Below are 24,725 nucleotides of genomic sequence, written 5' to 3'. Positions count from 1 at the left end.
GGCACAAGTGAAGCCATGATTCCGATGCCGGCGTGAAGGGCGATGGATGGAACACCGTGCTCTAGCCAGAACAGTCAGCTCTGAATTGGTTCTGTCCAGTGATTTCGCTCAGTGATTTCGCTCTGTGATTCAGCTCAGTTCAGAGGCTGGCCGCATCTGGCTGTGCTCTGATGTCCATCCATCCCACCTTCATCGCCAGTGTTAAGTTGTGGGTTGACATAGCAGACGACACAGCGATTTCTCCAAGTAGCTCTTTATTTTGTAAGCTGGAATAGAACTGACTGCAAACAGCTCAGCCGGCCTGCTTTTATAGGCAGCCGGCTGTCAACATTGTAGCAACAACAACCCAGAATTTTCCCGCCTAAAATAACTGACGTGGACCTGAGTGAAAACTATCTACAGACCTGAGTGAAACTATCTACAGTATCCCCCTGCTGGCCCAGGGTGAAACTTCACTACATAACACTGATGGCTGGGAGTTTGTTAAGAGGGAGATAGTAAAAGCACAACTTCAGGCAATACCAATGAGACGGAAACATGGAAGGTGCCTAAAGAAGCCAGGGTGGCTATCTAAAGAACTTTTAACTGAGTTAAGATTAAAAAAGGATGTGTACAAAAAATGGAAAAGGGGGGAAACGACCAAAGAGGAATTCAAACAAATAGCCAGCACATGTAGACACAAAGTCAGAAAAGCTAAAGCACAGAATGAACTCAGGCTTGCTAGAGAGGTTAAAAGCAACAAAAAAGGCTTTTATGGGTATGTTCGTAGCAAAAGGAAGAACAAAGAAACAGTGGGGTCACTCAGAGGAAAAGATGGTGAAATGCAAACAGGGGACACAGAAAGGGCTGAACTCCTCAATGCCTTCTTTGCCTCAGTCTTCTCCGATAAAGAAAACAATGCCCGACCTGAAGAATTTGGAGCAAATGATTCAGCAGAGGAAACACAGCCCAGAATAACTAAGGAGATAGTACAAGAATACTTGGCTAGGTTAGATGTATTTAAGTCTCCAGGGCCAGATGAACTGCATCCAAGAGTATTAAAAGAACTGGCAGATGTGATCTCAGAACCACTGGCAGTCATCTTTGAGAATTCCTGGAGAACAGGCGAAGTCCCGGCAGACTGGAGGAGGACAAATGTTGTCCCTATTTTCAAAAAGGGGAAAAGAGAGGACCCAAATAATTACCGCCCAGTCAGTCTGACATCAATACCAGGGAAGATTCTGGAGCAGATCATTAAGCAAACAGTCTGTGAGCACTTAGAAAGGAATGCTGTGATCACCATTAGTCAGCATGGATTTCTGAAAAATAAGTCATGTCAGACTAACCTGATCTCGTTTTTTTGACAGAATTACAAGCCTGGTAGATGAAGGGAACGCAGTGGATGCAGCCTACCTTGATTTCAGCAAGGCATTCGACAAGGTGCCCCTTGTAAAGAAGCTGGTAAAATGTGGTCTTGACTATGCTACCACTCAGTGGATTTGTAACTGGCTGACTGACCGAACCCAAAGGGTGCTCATCAATGGTTCCTCTTCATCCTGGAGAAGAGTGACTAGTGGGGTGCCACAGGGTTCTGTCTTGGGCCCGGTCTTATTCATCATCTTGGATGGATGGACTCAAGGGCATCCTGATCAAATTTGCAGATGACACCAAACTGGGAGGGGTGGCTAACACCCCAGAGGACAGGATCACACTTCAAAACGACCTTGACAGATTAGAGAACTGGGCCAAAACAAACAAGATGAATTTTAACAGGGAGAAATGTAATGTATTGCACTTGGGCAAAAAAAATGAGGGGCACAAATACAAGATGGGTGACACCTGGCTTGAGAGCAGTACATGTGAAAAGGATCTAGGAGTCTTGGTTGACCACAAACTTGACATGAGCCAACAGTGTGATGCGGCAGCTAAAAAAGCCAATGCAATTCTGGGCTGCATCAATAGGAGTATAGCATCTAGATCAAGGGAAGTAATAGTGCCACTGTATTCTGCTCTGTTCAGACCTCACCTGGAGTACTGTGTCCAGTTCTGGGCACCACAGTTCAAGAAGGACACTGACAAACTGAAACGTGTCCAGAGGAGGGCAACCAAAATGGTCAAAGGCCTGGAAACGATGCCTTATGAGGAACGGCTAAGGGAGCTGGGCATGTTTAGCCTGGAGAAGAGGAGGTTAAGGGGTGATATGATAGCCATGTTCAAATATATAAAAGGATGTCATATAGAGGAGGGAGAAAGGTTGTTTTCTGCTGCTCCAGAGAAGCGGACACGGAGCAATGGATCCAAACTACAAGAAAGAAGATTCCAGCTAAACATTAGGAAGAACTTCCTGACAGTAAGAGCTGTTCGACAGTGGAATTTGCTGCCAAGGAGTGTGGTGGAGTCTCCTTCTTTGGAGGTCTTTAAGCAGAGGCTTGACATCCATATGTCAGGAGTGCTCTGATGGTGTTTCCTGCTTGGCAGGGGGTTGGACTCGATGGCCCTTGTGGTCTCTTCCAACTCTATGATTCTATGATTCTATGATTCTATGAAGGAAGTAAACCTCCTCACAAGATGCAGCGAGGATTAAAGTATTGAAGGGGGGGGGACATTCTTCACTGCTCAAGGCAGACAGTGGGGATTTAAAACACAAAGCATACCTCTTGGCTTTTATCTTTTTATCTGTGTGGTTGTCATCCCACTGCCACCCCCACCCCCCTGCTCGCTGGAATTATGAACAGGCCAGGTTTTTTTTTGTTTTTTGTTTAGTAAAAAATAAACAAACCATGCCATCACTTATAAGAACATTTTCCTTCTGACTTGCCCAGATTTTGTTGGCATGAATCACTGGCTGGTGTAATCCTGTTGCTTGGAACAAACAGTGTGGTTGGACTAGCAGCAGTTACAAGGAAGGAAAAGGCTCTGGGCCATGGATTTTCAGCTAAAGAGGTACAGCTGGCATTGAACAGAAAGTGAGCGCTTGGTGTCTGAAGATCAGGTGCATGGCTCTCAAAGAACCCCTAATGCAGGTTTCCTCAACCTCAGCCCACCAGATGTTTTTGGCCTGCAACTCCCATGATCCCTAGCTAGCAGGACCAGTGGTCAGGGGTGATGGGAATTGTAGTCTCAAAACATCTGGAGGGCCAAGGTTGAGGAAGTCTGCCCTAATTTTTCCTTTGGGGCAAAGGAGCATGTAGGGAAGAACTGTTGTTTGGTGGTAGAACATCTACTTTGCTTGTAGAATCTAGTCCCAGGTTCAACAGAGTGGTGATGAGCTCGATGTGTGAGGCGACATATGTGTGTGACAAATTGTTGGCTCCACTGAGCTCAATGAGCAGGTCTGTTCACAAAGCTGTAGCCCCCCCCCCAAAAAAAACCCCAGATAAATGGGCCCTACATTTGCAATGTTTACTTAAAGAATGTGTACAAAGGGGGCATCTTGTGTTCCTGGGACAGTGGTTTAAGTTCACCATTGCAAGATTTAGTGCTAGATTTTGGACATCTGTCCATTGCATGGACCCATGATGATGAACCATATTCTGTGGGTGTGCAAGTAAAGAATAGCGATAATACCCTCCAAAGTGGGAATAGTGCTCAGGAAACTTCCTACTAACCTGCTGGCCTTAGCCAGCTGCTGTAGTGCTTAGATCTAGGGTTTGTCTGCTGAGTCACGGAGCAACCTTTGAAGGTGACTCGGAAACTACAACTAATCCAGAATACAGCAGCTAGACTGGAGACTGGGAGTGGTAGCCATGGCCTTATAATACTGATCCTGAAAGACCTACATTGGCTCCCAGTATTTTTCTGAGCACAATTAAAAGTGTTGGTGCTGACCTTTAAAGGGCCTTGGCCCTGTATACCTGAAGGAGTATCTCCACCCCTGTTGTTCAGCCCGGGTACTGAGGTCCAGCTCTAAGGGCCTTCTGGCAGTTCACTCACTGTGAAACGCCCTTCCATCAGATAACTATCTACTTTTAGAAGACATCTGAAGGCAGCCCTGTATAGGGAAGTTTTTAATGTTTGATGTTTTATTGTGTTTTTAATATTCTGTTGGGAGTTGCCCAGAGTGGCATATATGGGTGGCTTATTATTATTATTATTATTATTATTATTATTATTATTATTACTAGTACCTACCATGTTTGGAGTAGAGCAGATTGTATTATCGCTCCTTGTTTTTCAAGAACCATGAAACTATGACAGTTCCTGGACATGGTTTGGAACAAGTACAGTGGTACCTTGGTTCTCAAACTTAATCTGTTCCAGGAGTCCATTCGACTCCCAAAACCGTTAAAAAACCAAGGCATGGCTTCCGAACGGCTGCAGGAGCTTCTTGCACTGAAGAAGTTGGAAGTTCGGCTTCCGAAAGCATTCGCAAACCAGAACACTTACTTCCGGGTTTGCGGCGTTCAGGAGCCGATTTGTTCAGGAGGCAAGCCATTTGAGTACCAAGGTACCACTGTAATATTTTTTTGAAGGCATTTTAGAACTGCTTTCAGATACTTCAAGAGACTCCCTAAAGAAGAAGATCTGAAACTATTCTGAAAGTAAGGAAGAAAGTGGGTGCTTCCAGGTGCAGAAGACCACCAGCTTCCATTGTTTGTTGGCTGCGGAACTGCATCAGACCACCCACCCCATCACAAACCTCCTGCCACTGCGTACAAGGATGCAGAAGGATGACCGCAGACACATCTATCCCCAGACTGCTGTGGAGACACACTGTTGTCACGCTGGTCAAGAGTGATGGATGGATGTTCTGCAGATGCACAGTTGCAAATTGGGGGAGGAAAATCCTTCTTACAGTATAAGGTTGTTTTTCGTTGAGCTCTAGAGTCACCCAGTTCATTATGCACGTTAGGACAATTGATTGCGGCTTGCCAAAAGTAAATAAATAATCTTTGTGACTGAGCAAATAAAGGAGCAGTTCTGTGCTTCTAAAACCATAGCCGGGCATCCAGTCTTACAGAGCTGAGAGCAGAAGACGATTTTGGAGGATCAGAGGCTGATCAACAGTCCTCATTGTTCCATTGATCCCCCTTTTGAGAACTTGGCTCTGGCTCAGAGCTCCGAGGGACCGTTGGCCAATTAACACCTTCGTCTGAGGGTTTGCCAGTAGTGCTGCTGTGGTGCTTGGATCTAGGACTTGCCTGGTGAGTCACGCGGCTTTCTGCACCTGACCCTCTGCCTCTGGGGATTTATAAACAGAACTTGGCTTTATACAACACTGAGTTATCATGTGCCAAACAAGGCTGTACCTTAGTCACTGTGGAGGAACAGTGCTTTACTACCCTGAACGGCTTCTGTATTCTATGGGAATACACATTGTTGCCTGTGTGTGTACTGGTTGTGTATACAGTGGTACCTCAGGTTAAGAACTTAATTTGTTCTGGAGGTCTGTTCTTAACCTGAAACTGTTCTTAACCTGAGGTACCACTTTAGCTAATGGGGCCTCCTGCAGCTGCCGCACTGCTGGAGCACGATTTCTGTTCTCATCCTCAAGCAAAGTTCTTAACCTGAGGTACTATTTCTGGGTTAGCGGACTATGTAACCTGAAGCATATGTAACCTGAAGCGTCTGTAACACAAGGTACCACTGTACTAAAGGAATGTATGGAAATGTCTTGTTGCAACCTGCAGAGAACCTGTAGAGGGAGAACCATACTATACTATCTATATCTAATAAAATAATAATAATAGTAATAATAGTAATAATAGTAATAATAGTAATAATAGTAATAATAATTTTATTATTTATACCCCACCCATCTGGCTGGGTTGCCTCAGCCACTCTGGACAACTTCCAACACACATAAAAACATAATATATAAAAAAAAATACTATATCTATAGATATAATATTGATTGATATTGATTGATGTTTCGTTGGTATTTTTAGTTATGCTTTATGTATTGTTTGTTGATTTTATCCTTCCACGTACTCTGTCTTGCTAAATTTTGTGCAGAAGTGCAGATTATAAATGCATTAGATCTGTAAAAAAACCTTAAGAGTCCCTAGCGTGTGTCCCCGAGACACCATCCAAAGTGCGATGTCACATATCTCCCGCCGAGAGAAGGAAATTTAAAAGCTCTAAACTTCCTTCAGCAGATGTCCCAAGGCAGAGCGTGACCAGTTCCTCCAGACTCAAAACCAGGCCTAGGAGCTGTCGCAGGGCATCCCAACTTGGATGTACTGAATTGAGCAGAACGGAAGGCGAGAGGCAGGAGGGTGACGAATGTTGGCCTTGCACAGGATGCTGCTGAAACTCGAAAGACCAAACCCTTCCCTGCCCAAGCTTGGCAAGGGAAGCCTGTAAAAAACAGATGGAACCAGGAGGGCCTTCAGATTAGGTGTATCTCACAGCATAGACAGAAGTTTGCTGAGCTTGGCAGAACGGCTTTGAGAAACAAAGGCCTCCTTGAGCACAAGGCAGTTCTCAAAGTGATACAGATTGCTGAGCCTGGAAGAGAGGCTTCAAGAACAGAAAAGTTACTTATAAGAAAGATTCTACGAATACGGTGTGTTCTCAGACTAGGGCCAGAAGACTTGCATTTCTCCCATTTTTGGTGTGTGTTTTCCTCCAAAGGGAACATTTTAGATTGCTGTAACTTGAGAAATGGCATTGCATTTCTTTCTTTTGTAATACTTGCATGTCTTGTATTCCTTTCTGCAGAAAAGAGCAGTGGAGGGATAGCAAGGACACAGCAGCCTTGCTATTGGTGACAGCCAAGTAAAGTCTTAGAGAGCTTCTGTGACATCACAGCAGCATAGCTTATGGTGGTGTGGTATCCATAAAAATTTACTGTGTGGCATCAGAGCAGATCAGCCAATGATACCAAGCACAGCTGCAGGCAAAAAGGTAAAAGGCTGAGATTTTTAAGGAGAAAAAACATAGTACTTGTGAGTCCTTTGCTAGTTATAAATTCATTGTGTCCAGGCATTTTGTGTTCTTTCACTGTGCCTTCAGTTATGGAGGACATTGGCACAGGGAGAATAATTGCTCCTGCCTTCAAAGGCCCAGATACTTTGTTTAAAAAATGCAGTCTCAGTCTTTTAAAAATGACTTACTTTTTCATACAATGGCATCAGTGGTGGGGTTGGGGAGAGAGCTGACACCATGATTCTAATGCAATGACTCATTGTAACAAATATTCACGGTGAAATCCTATACCTATTTACTCAGAACTAAATCCCACTGATGCAGGTGGCGCTGTGGATAAAAGCCTCAGCGCCTAGGGCTTGCCGATCGAAAGGTCAGCGGTTCGAATCCCCGCGGCGGGGTGCGCTCCCGCTGCTCAGTCCCAGCGCCTGCCAACCTAGCAGTTCGAAAGCACCCCCTGGTGCAAGTAGATAAATAGGGACCGCTTACTGGCGGGAAGGTAAACGGCGTTTCCGTGTGCTGTGCTGGCTCGCCAGATGCAGCTTTGTCACGCTGGCCACGTGACCCGGAAGTGTCTCCGGACAGCGCTGGCCCCCGGCCTCTTGAGTGAGATGGGCACACCAACCCCAGAGTCTGTCAAGACTGGCCCGTACGGGCAGGGGTACCTTTACCTTTACCTAAATCCCACTGAGTGTTACTCCAAGCATCAAGAGCGTAGGATTGCAATCTCAAGGACTAAAAAAACCCAAATCAGAACTATCCTGTTTTAGAATTTTACTCAGCCCCAACTTCTGAGCATTTACAACCTGAGCCTTTCTACGCAAGCTTCACTTTGTTCTTTAAGCTGATTATTCCAGGGCCTGGATGAATCAGAATTTTTGAGCCAGGAAAGCCATAAGGTGTGGACTGAGCTTTAACCATATTCTGCCACCTACTTTAGCAGCTCTCTTTAGCTTGCGTGTTTAAAAAAAATATAAAAGAAAAAATAAAAGAAAGCAAATCAAAAGTTGTTTCTTGACTCTGAATGATGTTATAATGGTGCAAGAATCAAATTCTAGCTACTGAACCCCTAAAGGTAAAGGGACCCCTGACCATTAGGTCCAGTCATGGCCGACTCTGGGTTTGCGGTGTTCATCTCGCTTTATAGGCTGAGGGAACCAACGTACAGCTTCCAGGTCATGTGGCCAGCATGACTAAGCCACTTCTGGTGAACCAGAACAGCTCACAGAAATGCCGTTTACCTTCCCGCCAAAGCGGTACCTATTTATCTACTTGCACTTTGACGTGCTTTCGAACTGCTAGGTTGGCATGAGCAAGGACCGAGCAATGGGAGCTCACCACATCGCGGAGATTCAAACCACCGACCTTCTGATCGGCAAGTCCTAGGCTCTGTGGTTTAACCCACAGCGCTACCCGCGTCCCATCCACTGAACCCCTATAAGGAAGCTAATTGCAGGTGGTTTGAAGGTACATTCCCTGCAGATGTGCTGGAAACAGCAATCTGCATGGGACCCTTGTCTCTTTGCATTTCAGAGGTGGGCTGCGTAGTGCTCCCCCCCCCCCCGGGAGTACTCAAGGATACGCAGTACCGGCACCTCTCTTTTTTTGGATGTTAAAAAGTCTGGCACTTACTGTAAAAACTTCATGGTGAGTACCAGCACCCATTATTCTAGAAAAAAAACAGTGGGAAGGTGCATGTGTGTATTTTGGCCTACGATGAACACTGAATTGAATCTAGATGGGTAAACCACACTGTGTTCAGAGGCAGAGGCAAGAGCGGGGCAAGCTGCCCATAGGGGCGCGTGAAGGTAGGGCACTCCACACTCTGCCTGCCTTCTCCCACTCAGCTGCCCTTCAGCTGCGGGGGGGGGGGGGGGGAGGCAGTGGGTGGACTGTTTGGGCAGCACAGAGTCTGTGTGTGCTCAAGCCATCATGTCTCTCCCAGGAGAGACATGTGGCTCGGGCACGCTTCAGGCCCCGTGGTGAGTGCCGCCCAGCATTTTGTCACCCCCCCTCAGTGGGGACACCCGGGGTGAACCATATCCACCGCACCCCCCTTCCTCCGTCCCTGACTGAGTTCCCACTGAAACCAGTGAATTATGATTATATTTTCACATTTTGGGGAGGGGGATCTAACAGCCTGTATCCAAACCTACTTTTCTTTGGCACTTCTCTGTTTTTCCATTCATTCTGGGACCTTATGGTAAAAGGCAGATAAGAAATCTAAAGAAGTAATGAAGATTATCTTCTCCATCATGGAGCAGGGGTGAACCAGAATAGACCAAGGGATTGGGATTTTTCTTCTCCATCTTATTTCTCTGAGGAAGAAATAAGGGAGAGGGTGTGGGTTCAGCTGTTTGTCCGGCACTTTCTTTCAAAACTCCTGTCATTAATAATAATAACAAGGTGCTTCAGGAACAGGGGAAAAGCAATCGAATTAAGCGGCGGTTTCTACAAACCAAAAGGACAGTCTGTTCTCAGCTGGTCTTGTTCTATGATCTCATAATAGAAGCCATGGTTTCAGCTCTCTCCTCTGTATAATAACTGCCAAGCAAGGAACAAAGAATCAAGAAAAATCTTGCTCAAAAATCCCTTTTCTCCACATCAAGGAGAACGATTAGGCTGCTAGTCAAAACAGGACAAAGAGAAGCATTTATTTTACTTTATTTCCTTTGTGTGGCACCGAGGAAGACGTCACACATTCAGAACAGAAATTAAGACCTGGATTCGCCTTTTCACCTGCCGGTTCCTCTTGACCCGACTGTGTGGTCGTCACAAAACACTTGTGTGGAATGCACACAGGCTGGTCTCCTTTGTGTCTGCTGGGTGAACCAGCAGATTTCAGAACCTTTCTCATGGATAATGGGAACCAGTATGGCATTCCCTTGTTTTGTGGGTGGAGCAGGAACCACTCGGCTAGCATACAAAGGCCTCAAATTGCTTGGGACCCAAGGAGCACCTTCTCCAGGATCACAGGAAGGGAGGCCCTGGCAGCTGCTGGGTGCTGCCCAGTTGGTTTGGATCTGGGTGGGACAGGGCCTCTTTGGTGGTGGTCCCCTGTTTGTGGCATGCACTCCCTGGCGAGGTGCCTCCTTCTCCTTTCTCCTTCCAGGATGAATTTCAAAACATTCCTGTTTTAAACCAGGCACTTGATTGATGGTTGAAAGAAAGAGATTTGTGGAACGCCAGCCAGCAATAGGCAGGTATTTCTGCAGGGAGAGCATTCCACAACACTGGTGCCATCACTGGGGGGAAAACAACCCATCCTGATGTTACCACAAACTGATCATCCTCAGGTCATGGCAAAACCGACCGAGTTCCATTAGCTGATCTTAATGCTCTTGCCGGATGGGAAAACAGTCTCAACAAGTGGAATGCCCATCAATGGCTATGCATTCAGAAAGATAGGCTATGACTGAGAGGGTGGTGAACTTCCGGTTCCAGCTTCGCCTTTTTAGGCCTGTGGGAACATTTGAATTTTTGTGTGGGCACCAAGGGGCTCCCTTCTCCCCCCCTTCCATGGATCAGTCCTCTTGAGAGGGTGGGGGAATGTGTGTGCGCATACACACAGAGAATTCTCTTTCCCAGGAGATCTGTGTAAAATTCAGATCAGGGAGAATTAACCTGAGCTTTGAAAACCACCTAGAACTGGGAAGAGGAAATGAGAGAGTGTGTCTCACTTCCTCTGTGCATACTTTTCAAGGGAAACAGAAACCCATGCTCATAACCAAGAGATTAGTTAGGGGGGGGTGGCACCATGGCACCATGAGACCCACAAGTACAGTGGTACCTCGGGTTACATACACTTCAGGTTACATACGCTTCAGGTTACAGACTCCGCTAACCCAGAAATAGTACCTCGGGTTAAGAACTTTGCTTCAGGATGAGAACAGAAATCGTGTGGCGGCAGCGGGAGGCCCCATTAGCTAAAGTGGTACCTCAGGTTAAGAACAGTTTCAGGTTAAGAACGGACCTCCAGAACGAATTAAGTACTTAAGCAGAGGTACCACTATACAGCACTTGCGGCCCCTGCGTTAGAAAGAGAAGAAAGAGACACACAAAGAAAACTTGCGCAATCACTTATGCACCCAGTCTGTCATCTCAGGAAACCCCATTTCTCATCCAGGTCCTATGATTTCTTTTGACCATTCTTCTCCAGTGTGCCCATCAGCAGCTGATAGATCTTCTTCAGTGGATGGGGCATTTTTGCATGAGCCTGTCTTTTACACAGTGCTGCCCAGTCCACTGAAATTAATTAGAAAGTCCCAAGTATGTGTTGGTGCGTATACAGAGCCGTGAATCAAGGGTAACCTGAATCAATGGCATTTTCCAGTGAAAGGCAAGTTAAACCACAACAGTGTTTATTTTTTGGGTTTCAAGGGTCACAAGATCACAGCCTCTGCCGAAAATCTTCCGTAGCAAAGTCTGGTTATTTAATGAAGAGCTCTCTAATGATCGTTCCAATCCAATATAGAATCTGGCAGATAAAACCTGGACTCCCACCAACATGTAATTTAACTTCATCAAGCCGGGAGACATGATTGAGAGAGTGTGCCTAAGAACCGACTCTGAAGGGCACTTCATAATTGCAGTGCTAATGGAAATACTCCATCAGTACTAATTTATTTCACATATCTAGAGAGTCTCCAAAATAAGTGAAATGACTTCGTGGCAAATATCAGTTCTGAAGGTCACACTGTTTTAAATCCTCTTAAATTACTCGCAATGTGGGAGAAAAGGGCAGCTGCTGCTATCACTCACAGCATCTGTGCAAATCCTGCTTCGACATAATTTGTAGATAGCCAATTTACAGATGGTATGATCTGGACTGGCCACAGTTCTTTCAGAGATCAAATTCCCAGCTGCAAAGTGTAGCCAGTGTCACATTGATGCCATTTTTTATAGCCAAGATGTAGCAATCACCTCTCAACAGAATGGCCGCAGCTCAGTGGTAGAACCTCTGCTTTGGCATGTATAATGTCTCTGGCTCAGTCTCCAATATCTTCAGATAGGGCTGGAAGTGTCTCAGTGTCTGAAACCCTGGAGAGTCATCGCTATTCATCATAGACAATGCTGAGCTGGATGGGCCAATGGTTTGAGAAAGAGGTAGCCTCCAGGTGTTGTTGACTACAACTCCCATCAGCCCTAGACAAGATGGTCAGGGATGATAAGAGTTGTAGTCCAACATCTGGAGAGTACCGCACTGGCTACCCTTGAAGGCTGCAATCTCTGTTTACCAGCAAGTCCCAAGCCCCCATTTGTTCTTCGACTGCCACATGCTGTCTATGAAGCTTCCCTGATGGCTAACCAGAAGCCACAGCTGAAGTGCAGAGGCAGAAGCTCCACATCTGTGCTGACTCTCTGTCCCCTTTCTGGCATAATTGAAGGTCTTGATTTTTACATATAAATTCTACCTAAAAAACGCATGCCATAATATGTAGAAGAGACTACTATTTCCTCTAGAAGGACAGGGGAGGACATTCTGGGGACGGTGTTGTGCTGTAAATCAAAGACAGCAAAGCATCAAACAAGAAATCTCAGAAGGGGCAGGAGTCCTGCACAGAATAACCGCAAGTGACAATTTTGTTGTTTAGTTGTGTCCGACTCTTCGTGACCCCATGAACCAGAGCACGCCAGGCACCCCTGTCTTCCACTGCCTCCCGCAGTTTGGTCAAACTCATGCTGGTAGCTTCAAGAACACTATCCAACCGTCTCGTCCTCTGTCGTCCCCTTCTCCCCTTCTCCTTGTGCCCCCCATCTTTCTCCATCAGGGTCTTTTCCAGGGAGTCTTCTCTTCTCATGAGGTGGCCAAAGTATTGGAGCCTCAGCTTCAGGATCTGTCCTTCCAGTGAGCACTCAGGGCTGATTTCCTTCAGAATGGATAGGTTTGATGTTCTTGCAGTCCATGGGACTCTCAAGAGTCTCCTCCAGCACCATAATTCAAAAGCATCAATTCTTTGGCGATCAGCCTTCTTTATGGTCCAGCTCTCACTTCCATACATCACTACTGGGAAAACCATAGCTTTAACTATACGGACCTTTGTTGGCAAGGTGATGCCTCTGCTTTTTAAGATGCTGTCTAGGTTTGTCAACAGGTGACAATACCAGGCACCAAAAGTAATTTAGTACAGGGCAAATTCAGGGAGGATACTAGACTGATGGCTATATACTGTACAGTGGTACCCCTGGTTGTGAACAGGATCCATTCCGGAGCCCCATTCGCAACATGAGCAGAACGCAACCCGCGTCTGCAAGTGTGCAGGTTGTGATTCGCTGCTTCTGCACATGCGCGTGACATCATTTTGAGTGGCTGCGCATGCGTGAACGGCGAAACCCGGAAGTAACCCTTTCCGGTACTTCCGGGTTGCCGCAGGATGCAACCTGAAAATGCTCAACCTGAAGCAAACACAACACGAGGTATGATTGTATTACCTCCATGTCACAACCAGTTGCTAGTGATAGTGGTTTTAGGGTAGTGTGACTGGGTGCTGTGCTGCAGGAGGAGCCACAGCAGTGATGTAGAGTAGAGCATGAGAGGCAAGGGGCACTGAATTTCAGCATCACACAGGGCACTGCTGAAATATAAGAGCCCAAAGTCTGCCACTGCTGGTGATCACAATACGTAGTGTGCTATTGTGTTCAGCTCCTGCTTGTGGGCGGGGGTGGAAACTTGAAAAAAATTCTGGGGAGGGCCCAGATAAGCCCCACCCTGCACAACTGATCACAAGACACGGCACATGCACACCATTTGAATGGCAATGCCCATCACCTTTGGGGAGCCCCGGCCCCTCAAATATTTTATTGGGGGGGGGCTGAAGGGACCTCAGCCCCTATGAGTTGGCTCCTATACTTGTGGACTTCCTATAGCCATGAGGCTGACCACTGTGGGAGATGCAAAGCTGGACTAGATGGGCCTTTGATCAAATCTAGCAGGGCTCCTTCCATCAGTAGTTTTAAGATCCACGAAGCTGAGACTTCTAACAAGTCCATTTCATCTCGGCACGAATTGTGGATGAAAAGGGCATATTGAACAGCATTATCCTCAATGGCTCCACTTGTTATGGAACTCCAGTGGAGGTTCCCCCCTCCCTCTCCTCCTTCCTAAAAGGTCTTTCTGTGCTTAATCAGTGCTTATGGCCAGCCAAACTTTGGAGGGTTTAAAAGTGAGGTTTAAAAGCATGACATTATGTAAGTGCCACATATCCCCTTTGGTCCCCTGCCCTTTCCTTGCAGGGCAGGCTGGAGACTTTGGCCCTTTGATTTCCTAGGAGTCAGCAAAGCTTTCTAACAGAGAGATAGTTTTGGAGATGGCTGTGTTTGCACAAGATTAAAATCTTTACCCTCAAGTGGCCTGGGTGATGTTGACCGAGCCACAGATAAAGGTTGTGAAGGTAATGATGGGTCTATGCATATTGCATAGGTCTCCAGTATGGTGCCTGCTCATACACCCTCAGAGGCTATCCCTGGCACCTGCATAAGAACAGAAGAAGCGGCTTTGGCCCATCTGACTCCATTGTCAGGGCTGGAGTCAGGTGCAGGCCACCAGCAAAGCAGTAACTCACCCCAGGCCAGTGAAGTTAACTCTTTATTCAAGGAAACAACCACAGTTCTGGCTTAGTGGCCTCTTTCTAGGAGAAGAAGAAGAGTTTGGATTTGATATCCCGCTTTATCAGTGGCGTAGCGTGGGTTGTCAGCACCTGGGGCAAGACAAGTAATTTGCGCCCCCTAACCCTGGATTTGCGCCCCCTAACCCTATCCCTAACCCTAACCCCCAGATGTTGCGCCCGGTGTGGCCGGCCCCTCCTGCACCCCCCACGCTACGCCACTGCACTTTATCCCTATCTGAAGGAGTCTCAAAGCTGCTAACATTTTCCTTTCTCTTCCTCCCCCACAACAAACACTCTGTGAGGTGAGTGGGGCTGAGAGACTTCAGAGAAGTGTGACTGGCCCAAGGTCACCCAGCAGCTGCATGTGGAGGAGCGGGGAAGCGAACCCGGTTCACCAGATTACGAGTCTATCGCTCTTAACCACTACACCACGCTGGAGGTCTTGTCCTGATGAAGCAGTTGCAAGGACTGAAGGTCCCCATCTTCCCAGTGACCCCCTAGGACTCCTCCTCCCCAGGGCCTTTCCCACGAAGTCACAGGCTGTGTCTGTGCTCAACCACCCTCTGCCCTGTCTGCTTCCTTTCTCTGTGAGTTCGAGGGGACCAGAAGGTAAGGCAGCTGGTTGCAGCAGGAGGAGAGACTCCCTGGATTCTTCTGCAGCCTGTCTCCACTCTGCCTCTTGGCCTCTGCTTGAAACTCAGAGTCAGAATCTGAACTGTCACAGCCTCTTCCTGTTCACTAAACCCTGTCACCTTTTCTACTTCCGACACTTCCTCCTTCCAGTCTGCTGCCTCTTGCCACTTGCCTGTCGCCCCCCCCCCCACCACTCCCTGGGCTCTGAGCCTTCTTCCCTTGGTGGTTTCCCAGCTAGGGGCCTCCTACCACTCCTCTGCATCCAGCCACACCATGACATCAATACAGTGGTACCTTGGGTTAAGTACTTAATTTGTTCTGGAGGTCTCTTCTTAACCTGAAACTGTTCTTAACCTGAAGCACCACTTTAGCTAATGGGGCTTCCCACTGCGCCGCCGGAGCACGATTTCTGTTCTCATCCTGAAGCAAAGTTCTTAACCCGAGGTACTATTTCTGAGTTAGCGGAGTCTGTAACCTGAAGCGTATGCAGCCCAAGGTACCACTGTATTATCTACAATAACAGGCAGCGCTTCTCCAGGCTTTCTGGTAGGAGTCTCTCCCAGCTGTACCCAGAAATGCTGAGGACTGATTTTGGGACAAAGCAGATGTTCTACCACTGAGCTATAGCCAATAGGAGCCAATAACTTTTTTTTGGGGGGGGGGGAGAGACTTGCAGATGGGAGGGGACACTTGCAGCATGCAGGCAACTCCCACAACAGTTTCTGTAGCTTGCAAATGTGCCCATGGGCCCAGAAAAAGTTGGCAAACCCTGCCACTGTATAACCCGCCCTGAGTCCTAGGATAGAAAAGAAGCTTCCAAGCCGCTCTGTTCTCTTGCTTGAAGGATTCTCGTCTGAATTGTGCAGTGAGTGTTGCCATGTCAGGCCTTGGGGCTTAGTTGACTCTGAGGATATTCTGTTCCATGTCCTCATTCGGCTCTTGGTTGTGGTGGTAAAAGTACGCAAGAGCCCTCCTCCTTATCTCTCCTGAACAGCGCAACTGAAAAGAGATGCGTCGTTGGGGGCACAGAAGAGGCAACGACTTTTTCACTGCACGTGTGAACGCTTCCAACTTTTGTGACATCTGTGAACGTTGCACAGAATGTTTGAAACGGATCGGTGCCCTCTGGGGCTTTTATACACCGGCTTTGCAAAAGCAGGAAATGCAAAAAAAAAAAAAAAAAAAAAAAGGTGTGTGGGGGTTGCAGTTTTGTTGCTTTAAAGCTATTTCATTCTCAGGCATCACAAACGCCCTTAGCCAAAATCCACAACATTGCCCCGCCCCGCCCCAGAGCCGCTGAACCGGGTGCCGGGTGAGCGCGCTCGAATCCCCCCCCCCCCGAAATCCCGAGGCGCCTCCCCCTCGCCGCTCCGATTGGACACCTCCGCCGCCGGGTAAATGGGGTGAGCGGCGGGCTGGGGTGTGCAGCGCATTGGAGAAACAAGCGAAGTCAGCCCGGGCCCGCCCTCCGCTCTGGAGGAGGTGCGGCGGCGGCGGCGGCAGGCGGGGTGGGGAGGAAGGGGAGCCAAGTCTCGCTCTTCCACCCTGCCCCCTCCCCGCAGGTATCTGTCCCAACTGGGAACTCAAGGGCGACAGCGCCCCCCCCCCCATCTCCACGGGGCCGAAGGGCAAGGCTGCAGCCAGCGTGGAAGGGACCGGGTGGAAGGGGGTATGTGAAGAGCAAGGCTTTACGCAACCTGCGCGCCTTCCAGGCGACCAGCATCCCCTTGCTCCATCGGCCCAGCTGCTTCGGAATAGCTCCGCACTCCAGTGGTGGAATCTGGCCTCCAACTCCCTCTCTCCTTCCTCAGCTGTCCGCCCTCCTCTTTCCCCACTTGTCGTGTGGGTCCGCCTACCCCGCCGGCCGGCCTCTGACTTCTACAGGACCGCTCAACCCGGTTGTCTCCCCTGCTAGCGCTCCGCTCAGCCTATGCCGCGCGTCTGATCCTAGGCGAAGCAGGACGGTGCAAAAAATAAAATTAAAAAATCGCCCTTCAGCGCTGCCAAGTAAGCTTGTTTAGTTAGTTAGGATCCGCGGGCGCTTCAAGAGGGTGTCGCTTTGCTTTTCCTTTCCTCTGCCCTTTCGTAGTTATTATGAGCTGCTAACCCCCCTCCAAAAGTTGGAAACTTTTAGGCTCCTCACTGCCCGAGCCCCTGGAGCTGTCGCCAGATGCCGCGGGAGGTTTAGAGCGCAGTCTCGGGCGTTTATTCAGAACTCTGCCTCCACACAATTAACTCGGGGTTTCCCCTGGATGTCCCAGCGGCTCGCAGCCTTAGAATTTCTCTTAAAGGAGGGGAGAGGAAAAGCCGAGCAAGGGATTCCGTGCGCGTTTGCTTGGAAATCAGGAGACCCGCGACGGCGGTCTCAATCCTAAACGGAGCCTAATCCGGAGTTAGGCGCGCCTAAACCCACCGAAACCCGCGCTGTTAAACGCGCCTAGCTCTGCATGGGAAGCACATCAGCCTTACTTGCGAGGAAGCCCTATGGGCGGATACTCGCCTGCACAGAACTATGCACAAACGCGGGCTTGTTGTTGCCAACTGCGCGCATGCAGATATGCGCAGGAGCCTAGCCTCAAGGTCAGGCACTGGCGCTGCCCGGCGGCTCTAACCTTCCCTATTCACGCCTTCCCTCCCCCGGCCGAGCGTTCCATTGTCCCTCCCTAACCCTCTCCCAGCCCCCGTGGCGTCACAACGCCCCTTCTCGCCAGAGCTCTTCCCATTTGTCTCCCGCCGCGATTGTTACGTCACAGTCAGCCCACAATTTAGCCGGAGATCGCGCCCCCTTCCTTCTTTCCCTCCTTGGCGGTGCCTGAGCGCCGAGACTCGAACCCGCCCCTTTCCCCTCCCCGCCTCTGCAGCGTGACTGAGCCGGCTGGCTGCTGCTTACCGCTATCTCTCCGCCTCCCTTCTTTTTTATTATTTATTTTTGGGTTTTAATGCTGCCTCGGGATCTATCGCCACCTTAAAACTGCCTGCTGCTGAGTGCGCGCAAAAGGGTAAGGGATCCGCGCTTGGCCAGCCTGGGCCTCCGCCGGCTGCGAGGTGGGTGGGGAAGCTGTTGCTTTTCTAGGGCGGATGCTCCCCACACTCCCATTGCCCTTGTAAGGGGAAAGAGAAGGAGAGAGAGAGGGCGCGGGCTCCCTTTCCTTTCCCGCGCGGCCGATCCTCTGCTCGCGGGGCAGGATCGGGGACCGGGATCTCGCCCGCCCTCAGCCCAGGCAAGCAGCGACCGGTGGCTGGCTGGAAGCAGCTGGCGGACGCCCTGGGCTTGCCGGGAGCGCGACTCCGACGTGCTGTCGGCTGGGGAGGATGGAGGGAGCTGGCTGGTGATTCTAGGCAGTGTTCATGCAAATGGCAGTGCGCGGGGGGATGTGGGGCTGTTGCTATTATGTCCCCGCCGTCCATACAACACACACACACACACACAAACACGGGGGGGGGGGGGAGAACCGGTTTAGGGCGGGCCCCCCGATGGCGGCTCCACGTGCATCCTCGCCTTTCGCTTCCCCGTTATTGCTGCGGGCGATCAGCGGAAGAGGCGGCTCCCGTCTCGAGTTTGAGAATGTTTGGGGCTCGCAGAGCCAACTCGCTGCTAGCCGGTTTCTGCCCAGCAGGGGCAAAGAGAGAGAGAGAGAGAGATCGGCAACAAGTGCTGAGAAAAGCTCCGCGTTTGTACAAACATCCTCCGCCGCTTCTGGCGGGGGAAGGAGGTGCTGGTGTGTGCCGGCTGTCACTTTGCAGCCCCGGTCCCGCGTCGTCGGAGAATGACGGACGGGGCGCGGGAGCAAGCAGGTCTCTCCCCCACCCCGTGCAGAAAAAACTCTTGTGGACGCAGGTCGTTGTTCACGTGTGATGAGCGCTCATCTCGCCGCCTTGGGAAGCCGTTTCCGGCCACATGTACCCATGTCGAAATAGACGTGCACACTCTGCCTTGCGAGGGTCTAATTGCACAGAAACGAAATGCTTCCAGCGAATCTGTGGTCTGTTTGTGCTGTGTAAAGTGTCCCAATACACCCAGCTAGCTTGTTCGATCCAGCTGAACTTGGCTGCCGGTGTGTTGCAATCCCCCTGCCTTGCACTGCGCTGAGCAAAGTGATGCTGGTGCCCTTCTGTGATAAGCAATCTTGGCTAGAACGGAAGGGTTGCAATGGAAAGTTTGCTCCAGTTTGGCTTTCTGCTCAGGATTCCCCTTCGACACTTGGGAGGCTGTGTAGCCTAGTTATGTAGCCAAGTGGCTGATGTCTCCTGCCAACAGCAACCAGTGCATTCCCAAAGGCCCACTTCCTTACAGGAAAACAGTGTGTCCTTCCTCAGGAAGGAGAGACCAGCACTGAAACTCCCAGAGAAGAACATTCTTCCTGCCCTTAAGCATTTCATTGAGCTCTTCCTTCTAAAGCACCCCCCATGACTAGTAAGTCCAATAAATAATAATTTTTATTTTTATTAATTTTCCCTGGCAACCATCCCTGTTCCTAGGGGAGATTTGGATCCCATCCATATGACCTGTTTATTGAGCATTGATTCTTATTTGTTTGCACAAAGTTGCAGGGAGGTGAAACAATGTTGGCAATTTATTCAGCATTCCTTCCCATTTGTTTGCGAGTATAAAAATTCCACTGAGCAATCACAAACCAGTGCATCTTCCCATCACTCTTATCACAAAACTGACCTCCCCCCACCTTTTCTTTTTTAGGAAGTTGATTTTGCTATGCAAATCCACTTTAATTATGCAACTTGAATTTGCTGGTACTGTATGTGATTGAATCCCATCTGGATATAGTGCAGTCCCATGCACTCCTCCCTTCTGAACACAGTGAGATTTGGTTCCATGTAAACATGCATAGAGTTGCTTTGTTAAACTGTATGAAGGGCAGCCTTCTGCCTTGATGCTACATTTTGTACATTGTTAGAAACTGGAGAACTTTTTAAGTTCAGTTGGAGAACTTTCTGTGTTCAGTTTTTGTTGAGCTAGATGGGAAGCAATGTTCTTTGGGCAACAGGCTGCTAAAAAATGCTTCACTTGTTTTTGGCCCAGTGTTCAGGTGCACTACACCTAAATAATATAAACTGAGGCTGCTTATCTTACGCCTGCTTATCTTTGAGTGACTCCATTTGAACTCCAAAGGGACTTGTTGGTATGCACTGAAGGGTTGGGCAAGCCTGTACTCTGCTTCAGAGGAAGGTGTAAAAATAAAATAAAAACAACCCTCCCAAGTCACATAACATCATCGCCAATGGCTTTCAATCAAAGAGAATCCCTTCTTATCTCAAACAAGGGTGACTTGATTAGATGTAGAGTTTGGAAGCAAAGTTTATCTGTCCCCACAAAAGCAAATGGATGGGGTTGTTTTCATGGGACTCTTCAATCCCACTTGATTGTGGTTCTGTGCCTTGGAAAAGGCAGGGGAAACTCCAGAGCAGCTGAAATAGGAGTTGCTTTTTCTTTTTTTCTTTTTTTACTCTGGGGAATTATGCAAAGCAGCTTGGAATCTTTGACTAGACAAATGTGTTGGTGATGAAGCATCCCTAAGGCAGTGATTTTTTAAATTTTTTATTTTTTTTTGGCAGGGGGTGGGAGGGAACGTGCACTTCTAACTTGAGAGTTTGATTAGATGTCGGATTTATAAACATTCATCAACTGCCTTTCCTTAGTGCCTAATCATGTACATATATTAAGATATTTAAAAATCCCCAGCAGTGCCTATCAAAATGCGGCATGTTCCTGTGTTAGCCGAGAAAGTGGATGGAACTGAGTTGAAAGTATGCTCTTGAAAACAAAAAGATTCTGTATTGCAGAGATCACCTTTTTGTTGACGTGGAAAGGCAACACCATTGCTTAGTCAGCAAGGAGGTTTGATCTTGAGACAAAATCCTGCCTTCCCAGGGCAAAAATATGCTGACTACAAAGCGCTAAACCGCACCCGGAAGAAGAGAAACGGCAAGGTCTTGCCTGGCAGGCTGATCCTATGGTCCTGCTACACAAGGCCTAACATCAATGTAACCTTGTTGCTGCTGGCAGAAAGTGCAAGAATAGCCATAGCAGTGAGCCAAGGTAGCAGTAGCAACAGACACATCACAGTGGCTGACAGTTCTGAAGCCACCCATCAATCAATGATCTTGCACATGGGCGACTTGATTGAAAGACATTGGGGTGGCATGAACTCTGTGATGAGGTCACCCGATCCTTGTGGATCAGTTGAAAACTTCTGCGATCTTGCTGTGGAGTACTTTAATACGCTTTTATTTTTGTCCTACAAATCAAAGCATACACATAACTCTTACGTTACTAACTCCTGTTGTTGTTGTCACCTGTCTGTCCCAAGAGACAATGGAGTGTGCCTCTGGGGGGGCAGGGCGGGGTGAAATCAAACCTCTGCATTAACAGCCCTGAAGTGACCTCTCCAGGGTGCAAGCCTGGGCAGTGTGTATGAAGGTCCAGCAAGACTCCCCTCTTGGCCCTGCTGACATGGTCCAAAGGAAAGTAGAGCAACAGGTTTGGCACTGGCTTGGCTGCAGGAGTTGTCGGAAGGAAACATACAAGGTACCATCCAACCGTCTTAGGGACTCGAGTCTGGATTTGTGTGTAGGGTTTACTCCTTATCCTTTTCTTCTCCTGAAGATATCCCTCAAAGCAGCAGAGGTTTAGGACCAGTTTTCCTTCTCCTAGATGGGCTACCTTCCCAAGTTGACCTCCACCTGCCCCATAATCTCTGTAACAATATCTATTTATATCTTAATAACTGTAGCCTTGCCTTTAACTGGTACATTTTTTCTAGAGGCACTGTATTATGAAAATGATTGGCCCTAGGTTAGGGGTCTGGCTAGCCTGTTTTGATAATCTGGCCCTGGCTTAAACAGCCTCCATCTCCATTGTCAGTGGGGTCGGGGCAGAAAAGTCAAACGCAGGGTACAGATATTCTCAACCGCCTTGCAATCTTTCCCCAGGCCCCCCACATGGAAGGAATGAACTCTCAGTAGGCAATGGACCACAGTTGGAGAACTTCTGCTATAGCACCTTCCTTCTAAGAGGAATCTGTCACCTTTCTCTGTTATTCCTTTTTGGGAAGGTACAGGAGCTCAGGAAGAAGTGGGCAGTTGTATCTGGTTTCTCACTGGTAGCAGTCGCTGTACTGCAGAAACTTGAGCTTTGCATGGCACTACAAGGAGTTAGAGGAGAGACATGTTTGCCTGCATGAAAGAATGGGATGCCTGTTTGTCTGTGGGCAGGGATGGGGAGATAAGAGTAGCATCAGTAGACATTAGCTATAGGTGAGACAGTCCTGTAAGGCTGGCAACGGCATGTTTGCTACCATGTCAGTGCCTACAATATTTATTCTGCGCATCTGCTATGCTCATCTGGAACGGGGTGGGGGGGTATCTCTGGTTAATATGGCCAAGGCTGTTTTGGACTGGACTGGAAGGACTGGGTGAATTACAGATGCTTCTTAGAACATTGCAACGCTTTGGAGTGAAGACGACCCTTTTCGAGACACAGCATTGGACAAGTGTGTGCACTAATCTGAGTGATTTGTTTTGCTTTTCCTTCTGTCTTTGGTGTTGGGGGGGTATCCCTATTAAGTGTTAAAAACATGCCTGCACTTTTCTGCCAGTGCACACAACAAACCTGGCCTTCCTGTGCATGCTGCAGGAATAGTTGCCATATTTGCATTACTGTTGCAAATAAATATTCCTCTTGTGATGTGTGCTGGTTCCCAGCCTTCCTTAGTCTTATTCCCAGGGCTTTTCAATCAGAGGCTGCTTAACTGTTGTCAATGTATCTTCTACAGTGCTGTGTTGCTGTCGCTGCTGCTCGCAGTGAGCCTCCCATGGGAGCTTTGAGTTATTGTGAAGGGCACAGAGTTTGTTCGAATTTCTATCCCACCTCTCTTCCAAGGAGCTCAAGGAGGCAAACGTGCTCTCCCGCCATCTGCACAACAACCCTTTGAGGTTGGTTAAACTGAGAGGCAGTGACTGCGGCAAAGTCGGTGAGCCTTATCATGGCTGCTATCAGGGGCTGCAACTTCCAGGCAGCATAACCAAGGGTGAAGGGATTTCTCCACCCTGATTGGCCCTCACACCTGCCAGTAGCTCCTCACTAAGATTCACAAAGCAGCTTTGCCATGTTTTGAATTTCTCATGGGAGGAGAAGGACCATCCCACACTACAACATTCAAAAACCTTGCCCTCCAAAATGGCTTAAATAAAAAATTGGAGGGAGTTTTCAAACTAGCTGTTCATAGAGCGTTCATCCTGGTATGTTTGCATGGAGAGTATATGTATGTGTGTGACATATATACAGGGGTGTGTGTGTGTTTATAGGGATGTGGGTGGCACTGTGGTCTAAATTACTGAGCCTCTTGGGCTTGCCAATCGGAAGGTCAGCAGTTCGAATCCGTGCGACAGTGAGCTCCAGTTGCTCTGTCCCAGCTTCTGCCAACCTAGCAGTTTGAAAGCATACCAGTGCAAGTACAGTGGTACCTTGGTTTACAACCATAATCCATTCTGGAGGTCCAGTTGTAAACCAAAACAGGTTGTAACCCAAGGTGCGCTTTTGCCAATGGGGCCTCCCTCCCAAAATTGGTTGTAATCCCAAAAAGGGGGGGGGTGTAATAAAAAAAAGGGACACATACTTCCAGGTTTGACGTGGTTGTAATCCAAAACGGCTGTAATCCAAAGTGGTTGCAAACCAAGGTACCACTGTAGATAAATAGGTACTGCTGTGGTGGGAAGGTAAATGGTGTTTCTGTGTGCTCTGGCTTCCATCACAGGGTTCTGGTGTGCCCTGGTTTAGTCATGCTGGCCACATAACCCGGAAAGCTTTCTGTGGACAAACTCTGGCTCCCTCAGCCTGCAGAGCGAGATGAGCGCGGCAACCTCATAGTCGCCTTTGACTGGACTTAGCTGTCCAGGGGTTCTTTAACTTTTACCTTAACTTTACACACGCAATATTGCTAGCTAGACTCTTACTGTGCACTTTTATGTGCAATTTTTTGTTGCTTATTAATCTTATTGTGGCCAAGGGCCAGCTGAAGGTCTGTATTCTGCCCCCAGGCCTGAGGTACCCCCCCCACTCCTTGGAGTGCTTCTACACAGAAATCTTCAAGTGGCTATTTTTGTTGTTGATTTTTTAAAAACATGAATCTAACACCTATAATCTCCAAAGCGTTTGTGTGCATTACAGGCACCTAGAAACTTCAGCACAAAAAGAACAGAACTTTAGAAGAGGCAATTTAAGCCCTTATTGATCCTCAAGCAGAACAGGAAGTAAACAAGAGGCAATTGTACTACAAATGGGCATTCTGGCCAATGTGGGCTTTTAAGTTCCCATTACACACCCCAAAGCCTCGCATGTTAAGGTTCCAGGCACCATTTTGGAAATGGCCCTTAGAATCACTGCAGGAGGGATACTGAGCGAAGGGAGAACTAACCTCCTCTCCCTTCCAGCTGCTAGGGATGCAGGAAGCTGGCAATAGCAATAATGCCTCAGGTAGCTGATATTGCTTTTAATGTGTTTTTGTTTTGCTTTTTTTTTTTTTTTAAAAAAGCAATACTTAAAAATGGTCTAGTGCTGAGGGCAAGACGCAAATATGTTTTAAAATCTACATCAGCAACAGAATTGTGTTTCATAGTTCT

At 48.2% G+C, this 24,725-nt stretch overlaps 1 protein-coding gene across 2 annotated transcripts in view; it reads left to right on the top strand.

The window, feature by feature from the left end:
- The first annotated feature begins 16,954 nt into the window (after positions 1–16,954).
- The window catches only part of ELOVL5 (ELOVL fatty acid elongase 5), a 74,705-nt gene continuing 66,934 nt past the window's right edge, over positions 16,955–24,725 (top strand). The window contains exon 1 of one of the 2 annotated variants that reach the window (XM_081857414.1): positions 16,955–17,096. The gene's annotated coding sequence lies outside the window, so the exon portion shown is untranslated. Of the gene's footprint in view, positions 17,097–17,931; positions 18,089–24,725 lie in introns of those variants that run through there. The other variant, XM_081857413.1, reaches the window with a different exon arrangement.

Source organism: Podarcis erhardii (assembly GCF_964252035.2).
Source record: "Podarcis erhardii genome assembly, chromosome: 3".
NCBI classification, from domain to species: Eukaryota; Metazoa; Chordata; class Lepidosauria; order Squamata; family Lacertidae; genus Podarcis; species Podarcis erhardii.
The sequence above is the reverse complement of the archived record's forward strand: the minus strand, read 5'-3'. Positions and strand labels throughout refer to the sequence as shown.